General features: G+C 37.0%; 1 protein-coding gene across 2 annotated transcripts in view; it reads left to right on the top strand.

Moving 5' to 3' along the window:
• Positions 1-26,081, top strand: part of me1 (malic enzyme 1, NADP(+)-dependent, cytosolic) — a 658,106-nt gene that overhangs the window by 181,717 nt on the left and 450,308 nt on the right. The gene's annotated exons all lie outside the window — the stretch shown is intronic.

Genomic DNA, 26,081 nt, shown 5'->3' with positions numbered 1-26,081 from the left:
AAGACATTTTGTTTTTTCAGTTTGAAAAAATAAATGTCATTTGGAGTGGTGTCTAAAGCAATGGGCTTTAAGGTTCAAGGCAGGCTTCTCAGTTCCTGCCCGCAATTCACCATGTCATTTAGTGTGCCTCAGAATTGGTTTTTAAACAATTATAATATATCCTGATCTTGTAAGTCACTTTCGGAGAAGATGCCGGATACCAATGATAAATGAATGATGACTTTTCACGCTTTTTAAATGGTCCATTACTCTTTTAAGTTGGACTTATCGCTTTATGGAAATGGAAATTACATCTTGCCTGAAGAAGGGGCCTGAGTTGCCTCGAAAGCTTGCATATTGTAATCTTTTTACTTAGCCAATAAAAGGTGTCAATTTTGCTTGACTTTTCACTACATTCATAATGGCTAACACGGTAAAACACCCTTGTACTACAGACATACAGTCCAAGACACTGAAATGTACTGCTACTACATGGAATTGAAGACCCAGTGGAAGAAACTGGCACATTACATCTTGCCTGAAGAAGGGGCCTGAGTTACCTCGAAAGCTTGCATATTGTAATCTTTTTAGTTAGCCAATAAAAGGTGTCATTTTGCTTGACTTTTCACTGGAAATAAAGACTAAGAGGTGACATAACTTAAACGTTTAAAATTTCAAAATGGTAGATGAGTTAAAATGAGTTTTTCAGAAAAAAATGTGGGCATAGGTGCAAGCTGGTTAAAGGAAACTTCCGTATAAAATATAATTAGTGAGATATGGAATCACACAAGTACACCTAAAGTTAAGGGGCTCCTCATGAAAGTCAAACTAGCTGAGCCTCAAGATGTGAAAGTCACTTTTTTGAGTACTATTAGAATTCCAAGGGGCTTTCTGGGTGTGGTTTCTTCTTTGTTTAGGCCAATGGTTGGTTAAGTTAGGATATTAAACAGACATAATGTTGATTGCTATAACAGTACTGTCTGATACAGATATCACTGCTGGCTACAGTTCTAGATGTTTGGAGAGCAGCTTGCAGCACTATACGTTGCATGTCAGCAAAATCACACTCGTTTGGCTTTAGTGAGGAAGTCTCAGTTTGAGCAAAATGGTAACTGTGATTTTTGTGATTATTTATGGGTGTACAGACTACACCAGGCGGCAGCAATTTAAAGTAAGATGGAATCAGAAGATGGATTGTAATTGCAATAACTAGCCAAGGTCATAAATGGGAAGGCAGGAATTAAATAAACACAGACCAGAATGTGAGACAAAGTGATAGAGCAAGAAATGTAGCAAAAAAGTCAATAACCAGAATAATTCAACAAAAACACTGGATGCAAACCAAAGGCGAAGAACTGAAATAGAAAAGAATTTAGCAATAATGTGAGGGTATGTTTTTTGACTACAAATTTGAACGGTCAGGAAGTGTATGAAGCTGAACTTTATACCGTTGTGACAGAAATGTCATGCGCTACACACTCTCTTTTCCTGCCTAGTAGCATTCTGGTAATCCTGCATCACTAATGACAGTGGCAGCCATAGACATAAAGGAAATGCTACTAAAGGTATGCATATTTCAAAAACAACATCTTCAGAAATTTTCTAAAACAAAAACTAAACACATCATTAAATTCCTTGACCTCTAAAACCCCCAAAATGATATCTTTATTATTTTTAGAGGCCAAGAAAAATGCTTGAAAAAATATAAAACAAAGTTCGGATCATGACAGTGGGGAGGAAAAGCAGGCAAACAATTCCTACATTATTTCCAAATTTGTGTTATTTGCAGGGCATATTATCATTGTTTTTTCTGTATTTGTGTTTTATTGTTGAATGAAAAGCATATTTAGGCTATTGTGTTTCCCCCACAATTCCTGGATCTTCATGTAAAGCACACTAATACCAACAGACTTTATTGTCGAGTACTGTAAATTATGTAGTAGTGCTATCAACTCAGCTTTTATAATTAAATTATTAGATTATGTTTGTCATTCTATAAATACATATAAACATCAGCATTTGATTGAATAACGCACGTTTATTCTATGTGTCCATAAGTTGGTTCTGGTTGGTGGCAGGGGATGGAGGAGGGTGGCCCAATGTCTTCTCAGTCCTGGAGCCTGTTGACCTTTGATCCATACCTGTACAGAATATGCTACCAAGTAGTGTAGTAGAGAGTAATACTCTAGGAATTCAAGTTATTGAATAATGATCAACAAAATGTCTTCAGCTAAATGGCTCATTTGAGTGATAAACTTTCTTATGCTCTTAAATAAACTGGACAGGACAACAATTGTATAAGACATATAGTACTGGAAATTTTTTATGCTTTTGTCAGTCATCCATTTTTCAAAGTTGCTTTCTCCATTACAAGGTGGGAGAGCCAAGCCCAGCTTTAAGCACAAGGCAGGGGCCAGTTCTGTAGGAGACACAAGTCCAATGCAGGGGACATTTATCCACATACAATGAGCCATGTTAGAGCAGTTAGTATACCTGTGAGCATGTCTTTAAACTGAAAGTGGACACTGAATTCACGTAAGCACAGGAACACAGCGGAAATGTGCAAATTTCATAGCACAGTCACCCCTACTAGGAATCACCCTAAATGTCATGGCCTTCTGGCATAGCAATGCCAACTGCTGTACTGCTATTCATTCAATCAATACATTATCTGTCCAGTAATAATCTTATAGTTCACAATACTGTGGACCCTGAACCTAAGCACATAGCATTAGGTTACAGGCAGGATACAACACAAGTGTTATGTTTCAGTCAGAGTTCCTTCCCTAGCTGGGGTTCAGATTCATGTGTTATGTCGTTTCTGTCATTTTTTTATTCTTTAGTCTATGATAGTATGGCTACTTTTGTTACTTATTTGTATTAATCTTTTTTTTATTAGTTTTGCATGTAATGTTATTTCTAAGTATCCAAACTGGTGTTACTATGTTCCTTGTATTTTTGGATGGTGTCCCAAGCTGCAAGGCTACCTGTCTTTTTCTGTCATCTCGCAGGACACTCATATAACATCGAGAGGAGTCGCAGTGCTCGGCTTGATGGCAACTCCAGTGTGCACCAGGAACCCCCAAGGGATGGCTGCAGGGGCTCTGAGAGCAGATAATGAGGCATTTGTTAGAGGAATCTATGAGCAAGTGACACACCATTTATGGTCTAGCGACCCACATCCTGTTTACAGAGGAATTTAAGTGTTACGAATCTGTTCTTCAGAGAGTCGCAGTCAGGTCAGCTGATGGAATGATCCTTATGGATGGCACTGCAATTGTGACCCGCTGGGCTGGCTACTTTGAGCAGTTGTTCAACGCTGATCCTCTGGCTAGGACTCTGGGTCCACGGTTCTTGAGGCTGATCCTCCAATTAACTGTGAACCACCCTATCTCACAGAGATTTCAGAGGTGGTGAACTAGCTGAGGGTAGGAAAGGCTGTGGGGGTCTATGGTATACAGGGTAAACTTCACCAGTCTGGTGGTAAGGCCGTCCTCCTGGCATTGCAAGTAATTTTTGCTTCCATTTGGGAGATGGGCATCATCCCAACTGACTGGAAATCGGGACTTGTCGTCCCTATCTGAAAAGGGAAAGGTGATCGCCTGGATTGCAATTGAATTGCAATGTGAATTTCCCCTTGGGATTAATAAAGTATCTATCTATCTATCTATCTATCTATCTATCTATCTATCTATCTATCTATCTATCTATCTATCTATCTATCTATCTATCTATCTATCTATCTATCTATCTATCTATCTATCTATCTATCTATCTATCTATCTATCTATCTATCTATCTATCTATCTATCTATCTATCTATCTATCTGTCTATCTACAGGGGGATAACATTGCTCTTGGTCCTTGCTAGGGTCGCTCTCAATAGGATCCATGATCACTTGCTCACCTACAACCAACCAGAGCAGTCTGGTTTTATGCATAAGAACTCTACCATAGACTGCATCCTGACACTGAGGGTTCTAATGGATTGCAAACGTGAAAACAGTCAGATTTTCTTAGCAGCATTTGACGTTCGACTCATTTGATCAAGCTTCCCTGTGGGACATCCTGAGACTATGCGGGATCCCCTCAAGGTGAAGGCAGAACCTCTGCATTTTTCCCAGTTGATTCTAGGGTTTGTCAAGGGTGTGTTCTTGCTCCTACTCTGTTCAGTGCTTGCATGGACTTGGTGTTGGGCAAGGTCATGGTGTGCAGCAGCTATGGGGCATCTGTTCATGAAGAAAGATTTACTGATCTTGACTTTGCTGATGATGCTGTGATCTTTGCGGAGTTAATGGAGGCTCTGATTGGGGCTGTCGAAAGACTGAGCAAGGAATCTGAGTGCCTGGGCTTGCGAGTGTCCTGGATAAAAACCAAGATCCAGGCCTTTAATGACCTCTTGGGCACCGCCATCAGCATTGTGTCTGCCTGCAGAGAAAATGTCAACCTTTTTGAGAGGTTAACTTACCCCGGCAGTGACATTCATGTCTCTGGTGTCTCTTCCTATGAAGTCAGCATATGGATTGGGAGAGCATGGGGGGGTCATGAAGTCACTGGAAAGGGGTGTATGGTGCTCCCGATATCTATGCAAAAGGACAAAAGTCCGTGTTTTTAGAGTCCTGATGCTTCCTGTCTTGCTATATGGTTGCAAGACATGGATGCTATCCAGTGACTTGAGACAAAGACTGGACTCCTTTGGTACTGTGTCTCTTCAGAGTATCCTTTGGTACCGCTGGTTTGATGTTGTGTTGAATGAGTGTTTGGTCACAGAGTCCAGATAAGACACATTACCTGCATTGTGAAGAAGCATTAGTTATGGAACTATGGCCATGTGGCGTGATTCCCCAAAGGTAATCCAGTTTGCAGGATCTTAATTTTTGAGGACCTGAGTGGCTGGACCAGGCCAAGGGGATACCCACGTAACACCTGGCTGTGGCAGATAGATGGTCATTTCCGGAAGGTGGGACTGGACTGCATGTCTGGCTGGGTGGTTGCCAACCAGGATCCCTAGCTGTTTCATCATGTTGTGGATGCAGCAATTTGCTTTATCAGTGCATGCTCCCCAACTTGACCTGTCCTGACCTGAGTAACATCAGGGTGACTCAGTGGTTCATGCTAAAATCACACATCTCCAACTGAATGGGTCCAGTCACAGCCTAGATGTTGACTCCATGTGTGTTATTAAAGATTCAATCCATGGTTCATGTGCATCTTTCTATATCCCAAAAACATAAGGGTTAAAATCGTGAGACAATATAAATGGCCTGATGAAAGGAATATGTGTGTTGAAGTGAGCCTTGCAAAGGACTGCTATACCATGCATGGCTAGTTCCTGAGTGGTGCCTTATATCATCTTAAATTCCCATGACCATTTACTCATTTCTGACTTTAATACACTTTCCAGTAATATCAGCTGTTGAGACTTGGGGTTTGCACATTTTTAGAATTTAGGAATTGTTAACTTATACATTTTTTAAAATAAATAAATCAATTTCCATTACTTTAAAAATAATTATCGAATTGCAATTACATCATTTGCACAGGAAATTAAATGTAAGATAATTTCCTGTTTCTCCGTCAAGCATATTTAAATCTGACATTAAAGTTATTTTGTTATTTTTTTGTAAGTGTATGAGTGTGTTATGTTCTGAGAAATTTATAATAGAGTTTATTGATTTTGTTCAGGGGATGAGATTTGTTGAATGCCAGACCATCTGAAATGGTTCAGTTGAACATTTGGGTAAATAAACGTTTCTTGTGGTGTGAGTCTGTTTCATCATCATTTGTCAAATTGATGCATTAGATAATGTTTGGAAGATTAATTTTGCGTGCATCTCATGGAAGTTTTTTTAGCCAGACAGATTCCTCCACTTGACATTCTATTTTGATGTTCTTGTCTTGTAAAGTCATGTTTTCTGGAAGTAATTTAAATTCATTCATATTATTTATTTTTGTAATCATTGAATTTCTGGTTGAAATGAGTTATTTTTCTGAATGAAAGCCTCTAATAGATTAGTGAAGCCGTGTGATGCTATTATTTTCATTTTTAGAAATATTTACATTCCATAATGTCATTTGAATCATGTCTGTCATGTCAGCTTCATGAAAGGATTAAGTTGTATGGTTTTGTGTATGGTTGCTTAGAAAATGCTTTACAGCTCTTTGTAGGTCACACACATGCACATCCAAAAACCACAGCTAGAAAAACAGAAATATGTGATTACTGTTAATGTTCTAAAAGTAACAGATTTCTGTGCTTTTAAGTTTAACTTTTGCTTATTTTTATTAGCTTTTGATTGTGGTATCTTTTTCGAGAAGATATTGTTGTAATGATTTATATACTTCTTATGTCCTGTAGAAAATTGTTAAAAAGCACAATTATCAATATACAGTATGTAAATAAACATGTTTTTCTTTTATGGATTTGTCAGATCAGTATGACTTAGCAACCGCAATTGACCTGAAAGTCCCATTCCTGGCAATGATTGCCTTTTAAATCTTTTCTGGCAGCACCAGGAACCACCAGAACCTAACTGAGGTCAAAAGCTTTTTTCCTTTTGGGTTTTCAATTCAAGCAAGATCTCCAAATGTGGTGTTACTTGTACGTTAATAAGGTCAAATATTTCAATTTCAGTTTCTTCTTAGTAACCACACTTTCACTTTAGAGCCCAGCACACTATACAATAATTAGATATACAATAGGGCTAAAAGAAATCCTACGTAAACATAAATAAGAGTTGGAAACATGAACCGAGAAAAAATATGTGACATAAGTTGTCGTAATTGTTTACTCGTTTGAGAGTTTTTGTCATTTTTTTCTTCTTCATAACATATCTTTTTCTGATAACATTTTTTGATAATTTATATTTACTTTATGGATTGAACACTATCAATATGTACTTTGTCTTTTGTATATTAGACATGTTACTGCAAAAAGTAAAACAAATGTTTAAAAAACATACAAAGAAAAATAAAGTTTAGAGTAGTGTCTTTAGCTACATGTGTCATCGGCCATAACCAATCACCAACCATGACTGAAATCAGTTATTGCTGTCTCACTGAGGCATTACCAGGCTATCCCACATTAAACTGATGGTGTAGAACCAACTTTGCTGAACAAATTTTACAGTTGGTTCAAGGAACCATCTGGAAAAATATGCAATAGAAGCAAAACAGGAACCAGGCTTAGCCTGACTCCTTCTAGAAAAATGGCTTATGTGTTCTTTTGTAGGTTTTTGTAGAAACAAAAACAAACAGTAAATGAAGTGTGAGTCAGAAAATCCAAAGCAGCCGAGGAGTTCAAGTAGCAGAAAGACAAAGTGATAGTGCGTCAAAGTAAAATTCTCCAGCTAAACCATTGTAACAAAGGCGCTATATTGGCACCTGACCCGACACAGGCTCACACTGGAGGCATGTTAAAATAATCCAAGAAACTTTTATTTTCTTCACCTGTGGGGCACGTCTTCCCCGTGACCCACAGGTACAACACAGTCCCAAAACCCACCAGTAAGGCACACAAGCACAAACACTCTTCATTTCTTTGTACCACCACTCCTCCCTTCTCAAGTGTAGTCCCCCTCATCCCAACTCAGGCTCCCTTGAATGGTGGCTGCTGCCCCTTTTATAGTCCACCCGGGAAGTGCTCCAGGTGGTTGACTGCCGAGTTCCGACTGCACTTCCGGGTGAGGTGAATTCACTGCCCATGGAGTCCTGTGGGAAACCGAGACACTGCTCCAACCCAGGGTGGCTGCCATCTAGCATCCAGGGGGAAGTATTGCAAAGTCCATGGCTGCTCCCCCTGAACATATACTGAAGGGGCGTTGCAGCCAGACATGGACCCCGGCTGTCCGCCACACCATCAATAATCAAGAATTCTTTTTTATCATAGCATTTCTACAATCTTGGACAATGAAGGAATCTTGATGTCAGATTAACTACTGCTGTGCCGAACATGACACACAGAGTAAAGATGATGCCTCCTACCAACAGGTTATAATAGCAATTGATCATAATAGCCACTAGCCCTCAAAATGTCTGTGGCCATTAAAAACTAAGATAACATAGCACTGTTTTAGAAACATAACAACAAAAATTAATTAAATCTAAAGCAATATGAACTATGAAAGTTAAGCCAAATTTCTTGTAAAGAAATACACTGTTTGTAGATACAAATTTTTAAAGTCTAGGGAAAGTTAAGGCCATTGAATGCAAACAGTCAGGAGCGACAAGTGTTTGTTTAGAATGTTTCTTCCATATTGACCTTCTTTATTAATAATTTTTGTTTCAAATTTACTTGATTTTTCTTTCATTTTGATGACGTCATCTTTTTCTGTTGCAGCATTACTACTGAGAACATAACTTGTCTGAACTTTAAATAAAAACAGGTGACACTTTAGTTCAAGTACGGCAGAAATGCATTTATTACTCATTTACTCTTTTATAACAAGACCCTTAACAAAGGCTTGTTTCGTCTTAGTAACACAACACATCAGTCTTGTATAATATGGCATACTATGAGATTTTGAAACACTAGCTGGTAAAAGTGCTTCTGAATATGAAGAATTCACAGGTCTTATGCTGAAGTTTGCAATCGATAAATAACCACTTTGCTAATGTTTTGTAAGTGTTATTAACACCAGAAGAAGCTTTTGGTAAGGTTGTATTTTGTAAGAGTTAGTGAGTAATAGATGCATTTTTACAGTAACTAAACTGAAGTGTTAACCAAAAAATAAAAGAAAGACTCAGTCTCTCTTGAAGCATGTGAGTCCCGATTATTAGATCTTATGATTACAATTCTTGTTTTGAACTTTAACAAAAGTTTATATATAAAACTGATTTGTCTTTTGGTTTTGAATTAGTAAGTACAAACTCTGTCACTCAGAAAAACAAAACTTGCGGTACAGACCGAAACATCTTTAACTTTTTAGGTTTGTACAGTATATTTCTGATAAGGGATATGGTCAAGAAGTTCTCTGAGGTTCCACTTTTGAATGACTGGTTGTTCCATTAACTCTGTGGTCTTCCCTTTAAATAGATTTGTTGAGTGAATGGAGTCAATGATAACAAGAGCACTACTCTCTGCTACACTACTTCTGTTTCACATTTTATCCACCATAACTATATGTACTGAATGTATAATAGTGTACTAACCATCCATCCATTCATTATCCAACTCGCTATATCCTAACTACAGGGTCACGGGGGTCTGCTGGAGCCAATCCCAGTCAACAGAGGGCACAAGGCAGGAAACAAACCCCGGGCAGGGTGCCAGCCCACCACAGGGTGCGCACACACACACACACTAGGGACAATTTAGAACCGCCAATGCACCTAACCTGCATGTCTTTGTACTGTGGGAGGAAACCGGAGTACCCGGAGGAAACCCACGCCGACACGGGAAGAACATGCAAACTCCATGCAGGGAGGACCCGAGAGGTGAACCCAGGTCTCCTAACTGCGAGGCAGAAGCGCTACCCACTGCGCCACCATGCCACTGTGTACTAACCAGTGCTGACACAATAAATTATTGCTCATTATATTGTTTCTCCTTCTGACACAAGAGTCAGTGCTGTTACTATATATTTAGTGTGTAATAGTAAACATAAATGAGGAACAGATTAAAACAATTACAAATTCTGTATTAATAATGCACATCTTGTAAAGAGGGTGGCATGGTGGCACAGCGGTAGCGCGGCTTCCCGAACAGTGTTTACATCTAAGGTAATCTCATGTTGAGTTTTTTGTTCTCCCAATGCCCGTGTTTCCTCCCACCCTTAAAAACACAAAGAATTAAAGGGTTGAGAAATAATGACTACTCCTATAAGAAAAATAGTTTACACCTGATATTGCATTTTTTTTCTTCTGGATGTTAGTATGTCCAATAGTAATATTATTTCAGGTTGCTCGGCATTTTTTGCTGTGTTCCTCCAGTTTTATGGAAGCATTCATTTTTTTTTTTTTTTACCAAAAATTCAAAATTAAGATTGAAACATGTTGTGTAAGAAGTATACTGCTGAAATCAGTTTTGGGAAAAGTGCAGAATGCCAATTACCTCTGTGCAGCCACTAAAACATGCAGTACATTATGCAAAATGGATAAACACACTCCCAGAATAAATCTGTAAATATTGAACTTTTAGTCATTTGAAAATAAAATACATTGTTATTAATATGAGACTTTTCAAAGGATTTATCTTCTATCCCAGGTCATTTCCTGCCTTGTGTTTAACAGGAGGATTTGAAATAAGAGGATTTGGAGAATGAATGAATGAATAACTGTGGGAGTAGGCAGCTATTTATAATATTTAGCTCAAACCAAAAATATTCTTTTGCTCCAGAAACTTTTATTGGTATTCTACATCATTGCTTAATTTTAAATTTATTTTTTTGCTTTTATGCACTGTGGCCTTCTTGACCACTAAGCATAGTTTTGCATGTTTTATCTAGTGGCTGTACATTTCGTTAATACTGATTTTATGCCTCCCATTTCTGGCTAAACGCCATTTACCCGTAAACATTAACTATGTGTTTGTTCTGTATAAGCAACAGTGTGGCATAATGCCTAAGGCACTGGACTGTTTCCCACAGCAAGCCACTTTACCTGGCTATGCTCCAACTGCAAATGAATGTAAACATGTGTCCCTTTTATGTACTGTATACTTGCAAAGTTCTTTGGGATGATGATGATGTTCACCGTAGAAAGGTGATATTTAATATAAATATAGTCTTGCTTGCAACATCTTTGAGTTTTGCTGTATAAAATTGTCATTTTGAGTCTCATAAGAGAGCTTCTTCTTTTTCTTCTTCTTTCGGCTGCTTCTGTCAGGGGTTGCCACAGCGGATCATCTTTTTCCATATCTTCCTGTCTTCCATATTTTGCTCTGTTACACCCATCACCTGCATGCCCTCTCTCACCACATCCATACATATACCCAGCATCTCTCCTCTGCACATATCCAAGCCAATGCAATTTCACCTCTCTGACTTTGCCTCCCAACCGTCCAACCTAATGCCGACAGTATAATATACTCATTTCTGTATATTAAGATAAAAATGCACTGTTTTTGCATTTTCTTACATTCTGATTGCATGTAACTCATGAGGGAGTGAAACATGATGACTTATGTGAAGATTTTTCATATCTTTCATTTATTCTGTATTTTTATACTTATAAAAGTGGAATTATTTGTACATTCCACATCTGGACATCATTGATCTTTAAAACACATTTGATTTTCTCCAGATCTTAGTGCTGCAGATTCTTTCCAATCATTTAATCCTCCGTCTATGCATTCTCCAAACTCACTTACCTTCTAGGGTCATTGAGGCTGGATCTCAGTAACTAGGCTCAAGGCAGAATCCAAGCCTGGATGGGATGCCAGTGTACTGCAGTGCACACCCATATTTAGACACACCTGGACATTTTAACGTTGTTAGTCAATTTAATAGTCATTTTTTAGGATATGGGAAGAGTGTGGAGAACCAAGAAAACAATTAACATGATCATGGAAAAAATGGAGAAACTTCACAGAGGCATTTAGGTTAGATATAGTTAGGATGTTATCAGAATCAGAAACAGAATCAGAATCAGAGTCACTTTATTGCTAACATGTGAAACATACCAGAATTGACTTTGGTTAGGTGCAAAAATGTGGCATACATGACAATACCAACTCAAGACAACACAATTGCAACCCACCATTATCCTAACACTGTGCAAACAACTATACAAATACATGATTCTTGAATAAAAGCATTTACAAATTTCAACCGTCAAATAAATAGAAAAACTATACAAAATAATATAAATATCAAATAGTACAAGTTGAGGAAGTATGAAGTATTTACGAATAGACGCACAGCACAGTTACCAGTTATTTGTTGTAAAAACAGTTAAGAGTAAGTTTATTTAGGATTTGAATACTTAGTTCGAGTTGCAATAGACCTGTAGCTCCTCTGTGATGGCAATTTAATGAACAGATGGTTGCTGGGGTTGGTGGAGTCAGCTGCAATCCTTCCTGTTCTCTTTTTTGCTCTGGCGATGAACAGATCTTTTAATGCTGGGAGACAACAGCCAATGATTTTCTCTGCTGAACAAATCACCCGCTGCAACTGACTCTTAGAAAGGGAGGAGGCAGAAGGAAACCAAATGGTGATGGAGATGGTCACAATACTCTCAATGATGGCTGAGTAAAAATGTAACAATATATGCCTTGGTAAGCCAAGTTTCTTAAGATGGCAAAGGAAGAATAATCTCTGCCTGGCTTTCTTGATGATGGAGTGATGTGATTGTCCCATTTTAATGTATTAATGAAAGTAGTCTCCAGGAATTTAAATGACTGAACCACATACAAGACCCTCACATAGGTGTTAGGCAGTGCAGGCACCAAATAATGTAGTGGAGGCATAAAGTAACTGCATCCTTCCCTGAGCGATTTGCCCTATATGTGAACTGAATTGGATCAGGGAGATGGTCAGTGATGAACTTTAGGTAGGAAAGCATGAGACATTCAAATACTTTCATAACCACTGAGGTCAAAGCAATTAGCCTATAGTCATTAGGTTCAGAGATTTTATGCTTCTTGGGGACTGGAATAAGCAATCAATGAAATTTACCCAATTGCAGAGAAGTATTAAATATGTCAGTAAAGACAGGTTCTAACTGATCTGTACAATGCCTTAAGAGTACTAGGTAAAACTCCATCAGGGCCTGCTGCTATCCCAGGACTCTGTGAGGCAGTAATGCTAACCACAAGGCCACCATTTCACAACATTACCAAGTGCCTCTGCTTTTTTAGCATGTATTTTCACACTACTAACATCTACATGAAGTGCATTAAACTTAGCCAATGAAAGTGTATAGAAATGTTCGCAATCGATGGAGTGGTGATACAGCATGACAGAACAAGGCTAGTGTCCAATAAGTACACACTGAAAAGAAAAACATTTAAACAATAGTAAATTATATAGACTCAGAAACCAAGATGAACATGAAAGCCCCTTTCACACTATTGACTTACCCAGAAATTTTCAGTCACAGCCATCATTTACATAATCTCAGGGAGTCCGAGGCAGTTACAGCACGCTCCTGTGACAACCTGTTGAGTAGTTTGACAAATCCAGCGAGCTCAGTCATACAGGTCTGTGACTCGCCATAATTCTTAATAGGGATCCTGTATTGTGAAAACTGACGATGAATGAGTACTCAGCCAGAAGTACAATGCATACAATACACCCCCGAGAAAAGGAGTAAGATGAGTATTGGCAAACAGAAAAGTGGCTTGTCTGTCTGAAGTCTTGAATTTGTCATCCCACAACAGAAAGAAAAAATTAAAAAAGATAGTAACAAACTGCATCTGAACTCATCATAGCTGAAAATCGTTCATATATAAAGGCAATGAGGTGCATCAAGCTTGTCATCCTTTGGAAATTTCAAACTGTACCGAGAAGTCATGGTAGTCATGTAATTTGTCATCACCTGCAATTTCGTGTCATGTAATCTGACACCCTCAACTCAAAGACATTCAGAAACTCCAGCTAAGTTTGACATGCTCTCAGACTCTAAACCGTGTAGTGTGGCACTAACTTAAGGACACCAAAATATCAAACATAAAGAAATGATTATTAGCAAAAGTGATTATAATGGAATGTTTTAGAATGTTGGAAAAGAAAATGTACAAATATATGAAATCCCGTAGCCCCTCTAGGCCTTCCTGAGCAAAATATTGTTTGCTATCTTTCAGGAAGGATGACTTATCCATGAGTGTAATGAAGTATACATAACTTATCTCTCCTTCTTCTTATATCTTCCATCTTTCCCCTTCCTCTGGCCTCTCCTCTCTGAACAGTTGAATGTTTACCCACGGCTACCCTTCCAACTCTACACTCACTGAGAGGATGGGGCTTTTAAGTCCTGACCATCAACCACTTGCTGGGATTTACTTCCAGCATCAGGTATAGTATTTTGAACCTTCAGACTGCCCCTTCTCACTCTTCATCTATCTAGGTGTCCAACTGCTTTGGCTAGTAAGGGGTGGGTCACATATAATAATATAAACTCAAACTATTTAAAGTAGACAAGGACCTCATGTTGTCCTTCTATCGTAGTATGATCCAGTCCATGATCACTTTCAGTTTCATTGCCTGGTTTAATAGTCTGACAAACCAAAACTCAAAAAAGCTCCAGCAGATTACGAAGTATGCAGCTAAAGTTATTGGGGCTGATGTAGATGATTTGACTAGTGTGTGTCAGAGGGCAATGCTAAAGAAACTGGAAATCATCTCAACTGATGACAGACATCCATTACATGTAGAACTAAACTTCAGTAAATCAGGAAGGATAGTTGCTTTGAAAACCCACACAAATCGCTCCAGAAACTCCTTTCTTCCTAGTGCCATACGACTTTTCAATAAGAAATATTGGAGATAATGTTTAAGGTTTTGATATATATCCTGTTACCTTTTTTTTTTTTTGGTATAAATATGTTTTATCTAACTGCCTTACCTTAACCTTTCTTATTTCTATTTGTCTGTTTTATTTCATTCTGTCTGTTACCTGTTATTAGATGCAACTGAGAAGGCAAATTTCATGTTTTCCTGTGTAAACATGACTAAATAAAGAAACCTAACCTAACCTAACCTATAAACAGCAGGCAGTGTGCCACCTGGTAAAATTTCCTTTGCATATCCTTCTAACCACCACTGTCCTCCCTGTTATTCTCTGTACTCTATAAAATCCCTAACGTTTTGCCCAGTGCCCCATGATGATGGCAGTTCATATCTACTTGCATGGCCACAAATGTTGCCAGTGTCATTGTATTCTGTGCTGCTTCCTCTTCCACAAGACCTAAATGCTTTACTAAGGTGTACAAATATATTAAGCACTCTTAATAAAAAAAATAAAAGTAACACACAAAAACTAATAGTATTCAATTGCCAGGCCCAGCTCATTTCTCCTCAATTCAGGTAATTACTAAACTGCCTCATTTGTTTTGCAGTGGGGGAAAGAAATTAATTACAGCAACATAACACATCCAGCACTAATGTGACATGTATTAAAATATTTATTTATTGCATTCAGTGACTACAGATTTTCATTTTTTTTATTGCTAACTTATTTTTAAATAAAATTCTCTCTTGTCAAATCACTTGCTTAGAGTACAGCTTATTAGTTATATTTACTACGTGTTAATTATAAGTGCAGTACAGTATGTGTCAATTTACCGTTTTACATGCCAGAAGCAATTCTGACTTGAATCTCACCAGATGTAACTTTTTAGCTGGGTATGTTTTTTTTTTTTTTTACAGAAGCCAGACTTGATGGGCCCCAAAGTGAGAACTAGTCCAAAGCATTCACTTAATCGTAGACCACTGATTATTATACATTCTTGATTTCAGAGTCCAGTAATAAAGTACCTAGATGTCAAACTGGATTAAAAACAAAATAAACATATAAATAATAATGCAAAAAGCCTGTGGAACTTTAACACAGCCCGTCTCTGTGAGGCACCCAATGTCTTAACAGGATCAAGCGTGATGTCTCTGTTTTGGGGTAGCTGTTCATCTAGCTGGAGGCTCCCAGGATGCCAACTGGATTTAGAATAGATGAAAGTAAACGAAAGAATTTGGTAACACTTTAGACAAGAGTTTTCTTACTCCTGGTTTTATTATGGAATCTCTATTGTATATAAAGGTAATACCTCTTAAATGCTCAATGCAATAAGACTTTACAACCTGATGTTTTACTTATTTCTGCATATTTGATTTGTAAAATATATTAGTACCAAAAATGTGCATTAAATAGAAATTAGCCACAAAAATCACTATAAATTACAAATGCTCACCATTTAGAGAATTACCAAGATGTTTAACTTTTACCAAAATGTGAAAGGTATCTTTGTTTCTTTTCAAACTGAGTATTTAGGAGATTTTTCAAAGAACAGAGTGATAAGAGTGAACCCTCTATATTCGTTAAGGAAGAAATATATAAAGAAAAATGGCACAAAAATAATACAAATGGTGAACTCAATATGAGTAAACAGAGGAAACCAATAAACCCTGCTGTCTCTTTAGCCCTGTCTGCCACTGTCACTGTACCACTTCAAAATGCTCTCTTCCTTACCTGTCTTTGTGTTGGGTGCTGCAAGCTTGTTTTTGTCTTCATTTGCCCTAAAGTGTTCTCATTTTAGCCTTTTGTTTTTGTGTGCAAGTGTGAAACCTGAACCTTCAGTTAAGAAATGTGTTTTAAAACCACATCTTCTCAACCCTTAAAATGGGGACCATCTCTTTTTTTAATTGTTTGTTTACACTTAATGTTTTCCCAATCAATGCCTAGCAAGAGAGTGAAGAGGTATGAAAGGTTCATTACAGCAGTAATTAGAAAAAATAAATAAATAAAAGAAGCCCTAACGGGAGCAGACAAAAGAAGAAGACGAAGAAGAAGAAGCAAATAAATATCTGGAATGCATTCCTCACACAACACTACGTTGATCACAATAGAATATTTTGATCTTCACCTGCCAACGAGAAAGGAAGTGTTGTGATTCTTGCCACTAAGAAGAACATAAAAGGGGAGCAGAAAACAATACAACCTAGACAAGCATTTCACCCAGGTCTGACTCTCGACGATAGGCCTCACCAATTACAGCCTTACGCTGACTCATTTGGCAGCCTTTTTGCCTGCACAGTCCCAGAATGGAGCTGAGGTCCTTCAGATATCACAGGGTTGAAATCATGCCCACAGTAAAGTGGGGGTGTGTGTGTGTTAAAACTTAGTTAAAATTAAATAAAACAATATTCCTTAAATATTTAAGTAATTTAAGAAAACGGAGTCATGAATCGTAAGCAAACAAAACTATGAAATTACAAACCACTAAGCAGCACCTTTAAAGTGAAGCAAATTAGAAAATGTTTATATGGTGTAACATTCAGGTGCATTCAACAACTAAGTTAACTGAAAGTTGGAGCCTTTGACATTTGTATTTACTTCACCCAAGAGTCAGTTATTACATTTTTGTTTATTAAATTTTTTGTAATGGTGACTCATATTCAAAAATAACACAGATAACAGAATGCAGTACTTTGCAAAGTCATGTAGTTAAAAATGTAGCTTAAATGGGATTGTGGTGGCACAAAAGCTTTCATACACAGCAGATTTCAAGTGATGTAAAAATGCTTTCGAGTGATATGTGTTAGTGGTGGAGGGGCTGTGACTAACTGTTGTTCAATTTTCTTGAACATAACATTTTTGAAAGTATACCCAATAAAGTAGTATACAATACATAATTACCAAACTAAAAGTAACTATTACTAAAAAGTGACCAATACTAGCATAAAATCAATATAAATTTCCTATGAAAGGAGAAAAGCAACTTAAATAAGTTCCTCATCTAGCTCTTAATATTAGTTAAAACCCAGTAATTCATTAACATTATATAAATAGGTAAGATCTTGAAAAAGAACTAATTTATTGTATAACGGAATAGCAAAGGTGACAATTATCTTAAAGATTGTAATTTAAGTCTGAAGATAGATGGAAGCAACAGTGGCTTTTTACACAGCTAAGTGACTCAGCACAGAGAAAACTGTAATCCTGCCCTATCCTTGGTATTTTGTTGTGATTGGCACTATTGAAACCATACACCACTGCATGGCCCCAGTGGCTCTGATCTTCAGCCCGCTAATCAGGTGTAGTTCTTTTTCCAAACCTGTCCAATGTATGTATCAGTTTGGGAAGGGGCAAGTTTCCTGTGTGTTTAATTAGTTCAAACACTGTTTAGCTGCACGTTGATAATGTAGGTTCTTTACAATAATAATTTGTAAATAATATTAGTTCAGTCAGTTCAGTCTTATATGTGCTTACACAAGTGATTTTTTATACTTTTATGGTTAACTGACATAAAGCATCAGGGGATGGGTGCTGCTGTATGAGCTGCTTACATGTCCACTCTGCCTGGCATCTGACTAACTTGAATTGAACATCCTAGTGGCTTTTTGACAAATCAAAGAGAAAAATATGCAAAAATACAATTTGGTGTAACCGCTGTCAAGGTTAAATTGAAACAGTAAGTAATTCATAATTAAAGTCATGTGGAACGTTTGACTTGTTTTATAATTGAAGAGTTTGCAGATTCACTAATGTTTTTCAATTGGAAATTTGTATAGAATGATCTGGCAAAATTTCAACACAGACAGACAGTTAGACAGACATGACCAACATAGTAGGTGGCTCTCACATTATATGTGAACACACTTATAAATCATAATCACCAAAAGGAGAAACTGGAATTGAATAAAAAAAACATAATGCCAAAGCTTCAGTACAACCTGAAGTTTCCATTTTATATAGTTACTCTGCTGCCCAAATCAGGTAGCCTCTGAGCTCCACATACAGAAGGCGGGGTGATAACAAAGAAAACTAAGACATACAACCTTAACATAATAATAAATTGAAAAATAATTAATAAATAACACTATATATATATATTCAATGCTCTGACTTGTCACTAAAAATAACATTTCACTTTTACTTAAAAAACTGAAATCTGGGAGGATAGTACATCTACGTCAGTAGGTATTCACTAAAAGAATTTTTTGATATATTAATATTTAGGGATAAATAATAACAGAAAACTAAATACCTCAAAATCTTCAAAATAACTTGACAGATTTGATTGAAATAATTGAAAAAAGAAAATTAGCTGACTCTATTTTTTTTTTTGGTCTGTCTCAGTAATAAAGCTTTAGTCTGTCAGCTATTCTTACGGACTGCATCCCTTTTTCCTTCAGTAGTGATCTCACAGAGAAATGGGGTGTGCAGTTCATGCAACTGAATGCTGCAAGAAGAAAAACACCACTGAACAAGCTGATACTGTAATCACACAGAGAAATGGGGCTGGTGGCGAGTCAAAATGGCAGCTACCCTACACAGGAAAAATAAATGAGGTGGTGAACTACAAGGAAAATGAATTGTGAAGTGGATGAAGGAAAGTTAGGCAAAATTCAAAGAAGACGTGGTTAGCAAAGGGTCTCAGTAGGTACACACATTACTCCCTATTCTGTTGGCTTTTTCTTACTCCTCACAATGTGTTATAAAATACAAAATATAAAATATATACAATAAAATTTAAAATGCATACAAATTCAAGCCTGATTAGATTGTCGAGCTTATATACATAAACCTCAAAGAACAGGGTTGTTGAGGTGGTGGCTTGGTGATAAAATTCATGCAATATTGTGGAGAACTGGGTTGTCCCCATTGAGGTCATACCGTGATGTGCTGCTACGCTCAATACAGCACAGCAGCCCACTTCAGACCCTGGATACAACACATCCTGAGAGTGATGGCATGCCTTTGTCAGTTTAAACACTTGCGTAGATCATAGACAGAAAATAAAGGAGGTGGAAAAGTACTGATCTACTTACATTGTTCTTCTGATATATCCTCTTAACCCTCAGAACTATAATCGAGGCCCATTGTCTTAAGAAGTTCCCCAGGTGCTTATAAAGCTGTAACTTTACTTAATGTTTAAGTCAGAAATTAGAAAACTGTTATTGTCATTGGCTGTGTTTTGCCAGATGATGACAATGTCATAGGGCAAAACAATAATCTGATGCCAGTTAAGACAAATCAGGAACCAACATCTCATTGTTTGATATTTTTGTGACACAAAGAGTGACTGAATTTATATGCCTCACTAGTCATTAGCAAAAGAGAGACAGATATTATTTGTTAGGTAAGTCAGTGTTAACATTTGAGAAGTCTGCACACATTAAGAAAATTCAGGTAAGGCAACACCATACTTTTCCTGCCAAAAACACCACTACTCTTCTGCCTCATTACCTCCTTGTCTTCCTTTCAGAAAATAGTCAAGAAAAACTGGAAACTCCCATGTTACTTGCTCTCTAAATTCCTGGAAGAACATTGCACACTTTCCTCCAGGCTGCTTTTTCCTTTTTTAGGCTGGTCTCCCACTGCTGTTGCCCTTTGGTAGACGTGTAGGATTTGCTGCCTCCAAGGAGCCTATGCACTTCCATATATACATATGCAGGACTCCATATCACCTGAGGTTTTCCTAATGAACTTCAATCTACCTTGTGACATTTATTTGATATTGGCTTTAAATCCCATTAATGCCATAAACTGATATGTCCAAGTAAGTATCAAAAATTGATGAGGACAGAGTCTAATTAAAAATGCCTCTCCAACCCACAATCTAAAGGAAAATGCCAACATTGATTGGAAGAGCATCAGCCCAGTTTCACATTGACTCATGGCCATTTACTTTGTTCATCCATGAATAACCTGTTATACTGACTGCCAAGGTAGACTTTAAAGACTACTGTATGTCTGGGATTCAGTCAAACAATCAATTTGTCATTCACCCACTTTAAATTCATTTTTCAAAAGATGCTGTGCATAAAAATGTGCAGATGTTTACACATTTATAGTAAAACATAGCTCTATATTATAGATCACTATAATCTTTATTATGATTTTTTTTAACACATACCGTACCCTAATGACCTAATTCATTTGCTGATCCCATAAATTTATTACAATTTAAAGAAGGTATTTGTGATCCTTATATGCTTCTTTAGCTCATTGTAGCTGCCACACAAGTCCAGCTTCCTGGATTGAATCCAACATCTGATGTCTGTCTGCTTGTTCTTCCAACATGAACTTGCATTTTGTGGGGAACATATGCTTCCTGAAAAATAGTTTTCCCCATCTTAGAAACTCAGCTTACTGCCTAATCCTTCCAAAGAACACACCCATCTCACAATAGGCATCAGAAGAATAAAATGCACAGGCATTCGGGGAACATAGCACTTAGCTTGACTTTTACTGCTGATTGAACTGCTTGGAATAAGCAGCTGTTAAGACTCAAGCAGGGAACACATCAACAGAACATATTCTCTGCAGAGGATCATGGGTGGGTTTTTTGTCAGTTGTTTTTTGGCTGCTCAGCTGTTTCCAGGTGGCTTAGTTTGGAAGAATGAAAGTTGCCAGTATGTTGAATCCATGCTTCAAAGTATAGTGTTCAGGCTGGTCTACCTCATACGTAATAGGTGTAACAAATAAAATGCCCACAGAGTATCTGTCTGTACAACTATTTAAAATACAAATCAGAGTGATTGTTTTGTATTAGTCATAATTATATTTCTGTAGACAACACAGCTCTTTTCTTGGTACTCCATATCTGAACATATGGATGTTACTTGAATATAACAATAATTATTTGAATGAGTGTTCTCTGCGATGGACTAGTACCTCATCGAGGGTTGGTTCCTCCCTCTATGACCTTCAAATGGATTTAGTGGGTTAGAATGTTATACTATGTTAATTTGACAGTGTTGCAATTGATAAGCTATGTATATTCTGTCTGTGCTGTTGAATGCATTTCAGTTGTGTATCTTACACTTTTTGACCTTGTAACTTTATAGACTTTTCAGGTTGAGACACAATTTTCTCCTACTGCAACTATGAGACCACAACCAACCTCACTTCCATTCATAGCTTCCAGTTTTTGATCGTTCTTGGAACTAAATAAACAGTGTAATCTTAGGGTGCTGCTTTGACTTGAACTGTGTCCTGTGCAACTAATTCTATTACATTCTCTTATACTGTAGAATTAGAATCATTAAAAATGCTTTCTGATATTAAAAATTCTCATAACTATTTCTTCATAGCTTCTGCTGGTTAAAGTAAGATTCGATATTTTTTCTCTGCTACTGGGCCTTATATAAAGTGTGTGTATATCCTGTGTCTACCACTGACCTATGTCTATTTGGTCATTCCAAGTTCACCTATCATGGGTAATGCTCTGCAAAAAATCCTCTCAACTGTTTTCTCTCATTCCTTAGGAACAGTGGCTGTACTCTTTGACTCTTCTTGACTTTTGAGTTCCTTGATCTATCAAAAAAGAATGAACACAGCAGCTCTCTGGAATGACCTCTTTTTGGCCTCATTTACACACAGTCACATTCTAAAACTCATACATGTGAATTAGCCAGGGCCTCATTTTTGCCTTTGATCAAGCACTGATCATAAAAATAAAAACTCTTTTTTACTTTATTGCTGCTCTGCAAGCCTTCACTGTGCTTATCTAATCTCTCCACAGTAACATAGATAAATGCACCGTATACGGGTCCCATACCCATTTCAAGTTAATTGAATTTCAACTTCAGAAGTGCAAAGCAATTCTTCTAATGCAGGGTCTTATCATTCACCACTCCAAGCCCAAGGTTATCCCATGTTGTTTCAACATCTCTTAAAAGACACAATGGATAAGTTTTCATATGGATTCTCCAAGTACATAAATCACATGAAGGCTAAATTCTCCAGTATCAGACATCAATTGGCCAACTACTTTAGCATCAGAATAGAATCCACGATACTCCCTCTTGATCAAAGGTATTTCTATCAGTCTGTTTAATAGACTGTTCTGGAGAGGCTAATGAATGTGACCACTCTGAATATGGAATACACACTTTTGTTCCATTTTAAAAATGTGGACCACCACATTAGCTTCAAAGAACCGCTGACAGTCATCTTTGTATCACTGAAGAGAAATATTAACCAGGAAGTGTCTAGTACTTTCGGCATTACAGGTTTGCATGCTGCTATGCTGCCTGGGTGGAAAAAGCAGACAAGAAAAGATGTTAAAGGGACCAGGAGATGACCCAACCAAAAATAATTTGTCAAAAAACAGGCCACAGTTGAAGCTGAAAGTGTAAAACACAGAATACTAAACAAAAAGTGTGATGCAAAAATGTAGTCAAAAGGCATGCTGAGTAATAAAGTCAAGAGATACTAACTGAATACTAAACACTGCAAAAACTCTTTGTTGCTATCCAGGAAATTGGACAAAAGGAGATGTGCAACACTTAACTTTATACCATGAGTGACATCACATATCATAATCTCTCATACTTACAAAGCAATAAAGCCCAAATTGAAAGGAACATCAAGGCTTAAAATAGTTTTAACAAACTGAAAGCAACCCTAAATTACAAAATCAACTACAGAAATAGATCCCATGTATTCCAAAACTCATACAATGCTGGAAACACGGAAATATGTGGAATAATTACTGAGAACATTTTTAAAACTTTCGAAATTTTCATGATAACTGCTGACTGTGGAGCTTCTCAAATCACAGAAAGGTATTTAAATCCAACAAGTGAATGTTTTACCATCACCACTATACTTACGAATATTTCCCATTGGTTCTTCTTCCTCTCGATGATATCCTTGGTTGAGGTATGCAATTTCTAGCCCCTGCTGATACTGGCCAGATGGATATCCTTTAAACCATTAAAATCTCTGATATTACTGAAGCCATTCTCGATTGCTTAAATCAACCAATTACACATACAGGGTTTTTCTACAGCGATGACCACCAGTTTTAAATTACATTATATATTTTATATAGAACTAGACTGACTTTTTTTCTTCTTTGTTACGCTTAACAGCCAAAATACTATGTAAACCTTTGTAAAAGAGGTTAACTTTCTAATTCTCTTAGACTTTGATAATTAATCTTCATTTTAAATTAATGTTTTAAAAAGGCATCACTTTCAATGTGTATCATAACATTATACAAAGTTATTTTCTGTTATACCTGCATTTTTTATCACTCTTTAATTTAATATTGTTTTTTATCAATATGCTGGAATTTCCCCTTGGGATTAATAAAGTATCTATCTATCTATCTATCTATCTATCTATCTATCTATCTATCTATCTATCTATCTATCTATCTATCTATCTATCTATCTATCTATCTATCTATCTATCTATCTATCTATCTTCCCTGGTCTAGTATGACTGGATCTACCCTACTCTTACCGTACCATATACTTAGGTTCTGGGACAAGCCAAAAAATTTTATGTGTATTTTGCAACATGAAAGATGCACGTTTGTACTATGAGAGTAAGATGAGTCTAGAAAGTTGCAATGATCTTGTCAAGACAGTACAGAAACATTCAAACAAAGCAAGCTAGGATGATTTATGGTGCAAAGGCATGGATGTTCGTCCTAGAAGAGCTTTTAGAGGGTTCTTGGGACTCTATGAAAGAGACAATACATCAAAACTCTCTATAAAAGGGAATAAAACTGTAAATTCAGGTTTTTCTCGGTTAATGGGTACAAATGCGTCAGTATAGTATGTGTTTTGAACAAGGCAATGAGATGATCGATGTTAGCCTGCGTACTGTTTTATAACCTATTTGCCCACACATTCATGTTTAAACTGTATTTTTTTATGCTGGGAAAGGAACAATAGATTTGTTTAAAATAAGCCATTAATTAAATAAACATAGAAAGTCAGTAATGTCATTGGCTTGCTAAAGTTGCAGTAGCATTGTCAAATGTATGTTTCAGCTGCTCCTGCTTTTTAAAAGATCCTACTTATTGTGAACACAGTATTATTTAAATCTCAGTCCTGGTTAATTATTACAATTCTGCCAAAAAAACTAGACTAGAATGGTTTAATTTGTTCAATTATTCACCAGTGTAATAATAGCTAATGATGTTCTTTTAGTTTCAAAGTAATTATATGCTTAACTTGTGGGTTTCAGAAAGTACATTTGTTTGCCAACTTGGGAGTTACAGCAGCTTCCCCAGTATGATTATTAATAGTGAATGTGATACAACTTGAAGCAATTGCCGTAAGAACCATTTTTCAATTATTTCTGACTAAGTTAGATTTGGATAAGCTTATTATTTTTTGTGTCTAGACGCTGATACCACAAAGTATCCTAATTCTAAACATTATGCCTTTGAGAACAGAAAGTTGAAATCTATTGTTTTTTGTATTCTGCATTAAATGATTCATTTCAAGACCTGATTCCACCACCTTTTACTCACACATATCCTCACACACACCTCCCTATGCCTAAACATCCACATTTGGGTAAAATCCTAATTGTGATGCCCCAAATCCTACAAGAAAAAAGGTACCGTGTGAGTCAGCCTTTCCCTCAGCTGTTACAGAATGCGGTCAAGTGTCGGCAGTTTTATGGAAGGCTGTTATGAAACTTTAAAATGGAAAAAATGTAGAACTAAGCAGATCACATGCTAGGAATAAAGGTCCCAAGCTTTGCAATCTGCATACATAATAAATGAATTGTTTTCAAATGCTTGACTTAATGGTGTCTTTTATCTTTAATTTGTTCAAGAATAAAAAGCTCAGATTTCCTTCTTGTTATCGTTCTGCCCTTTCCTTTAAACTGTTGACATTTATGGTAGCAACCTATTATAATTAAATGTAACTTGAGTCCCGTTCCTGAAAGGATCAAGCAAGATTTTCTTGCTACCAAAGACCAAACAGTTGTTTTAAACAAATGTGAAGCAAGTGGAAAAAAATATGATGTTTGGAAGAGTAAAGATTGTTTTGGCAAATAATATTTTAAATCAAAGGATAGTCGTGCATTTTTATTGAACAACTTGCTTCTGCATACTAAAATGTGCCTGAAAGGTCTCTTATTAGGTCATTTAATAAAGGCAGCTACGGTTCAGGAGTTTTACTGTATCCTACCTCTAAATGGGTCTTCAAAATGTGGCCACACATACTTTAGGTATAAATTCTACAGCCCAGTTACTTTTCTTCTAAATTCACAAAAGTATAATTTTCAGTGTGCATTTATTAAGTCCATTCCCTGGTTAGTATGCCTGACTCAGCCACAGTATTGGCTGACACAAAACTGACATTGCTCACATTGTGGGTGGTGACCCCATTTGGCAGCTCCATAAAGCTTTTTCCACGTGAGCCCAATCAGACTCCATGGCTTCACCCAGCTATCAACACCAACCCCCAAGGTCCAAAATCAGAGGTAGATCCAGGAATTGCTAGAAGGGCTATATCTCCTGACTGCCCTAGTGCTATTTTTACATATTTACACATAGATTTATTGTACAGTCATCCATGTGTATTAAAGCATTTTAGCTTAGAATAGGCAGTATATGTGGTATACAACAAGGCCCCCTTCAAATGCAGTCATCCAGAGGCAAACTATAAACCGATATAGAGCTGAAGATTCAGTACAAGATCATTCATATAACCAAGAACATGCTTGAATATTCTGACTGCAGAAAGAAA

Source organism: Erpetoichthys calabaricus, chromosome 3, assembly GCF_900747795.2.
Source record: "Erpetoichthys calabaricus chromosome 3, fErpCal1.3, whole genome shotgun sequence".
NCBI lineage: Eukaryota > Metazoa > Chordata > Cladistia > Polypteriformes > Polypteridae > Erpetoichthys > Erpetoichthys calabaricus.
The sequence above is the reverse complement of the archived record's forward strand: the minus strand, read 5'-3'. Positions and strand labels throughout refer to the sequence as shown.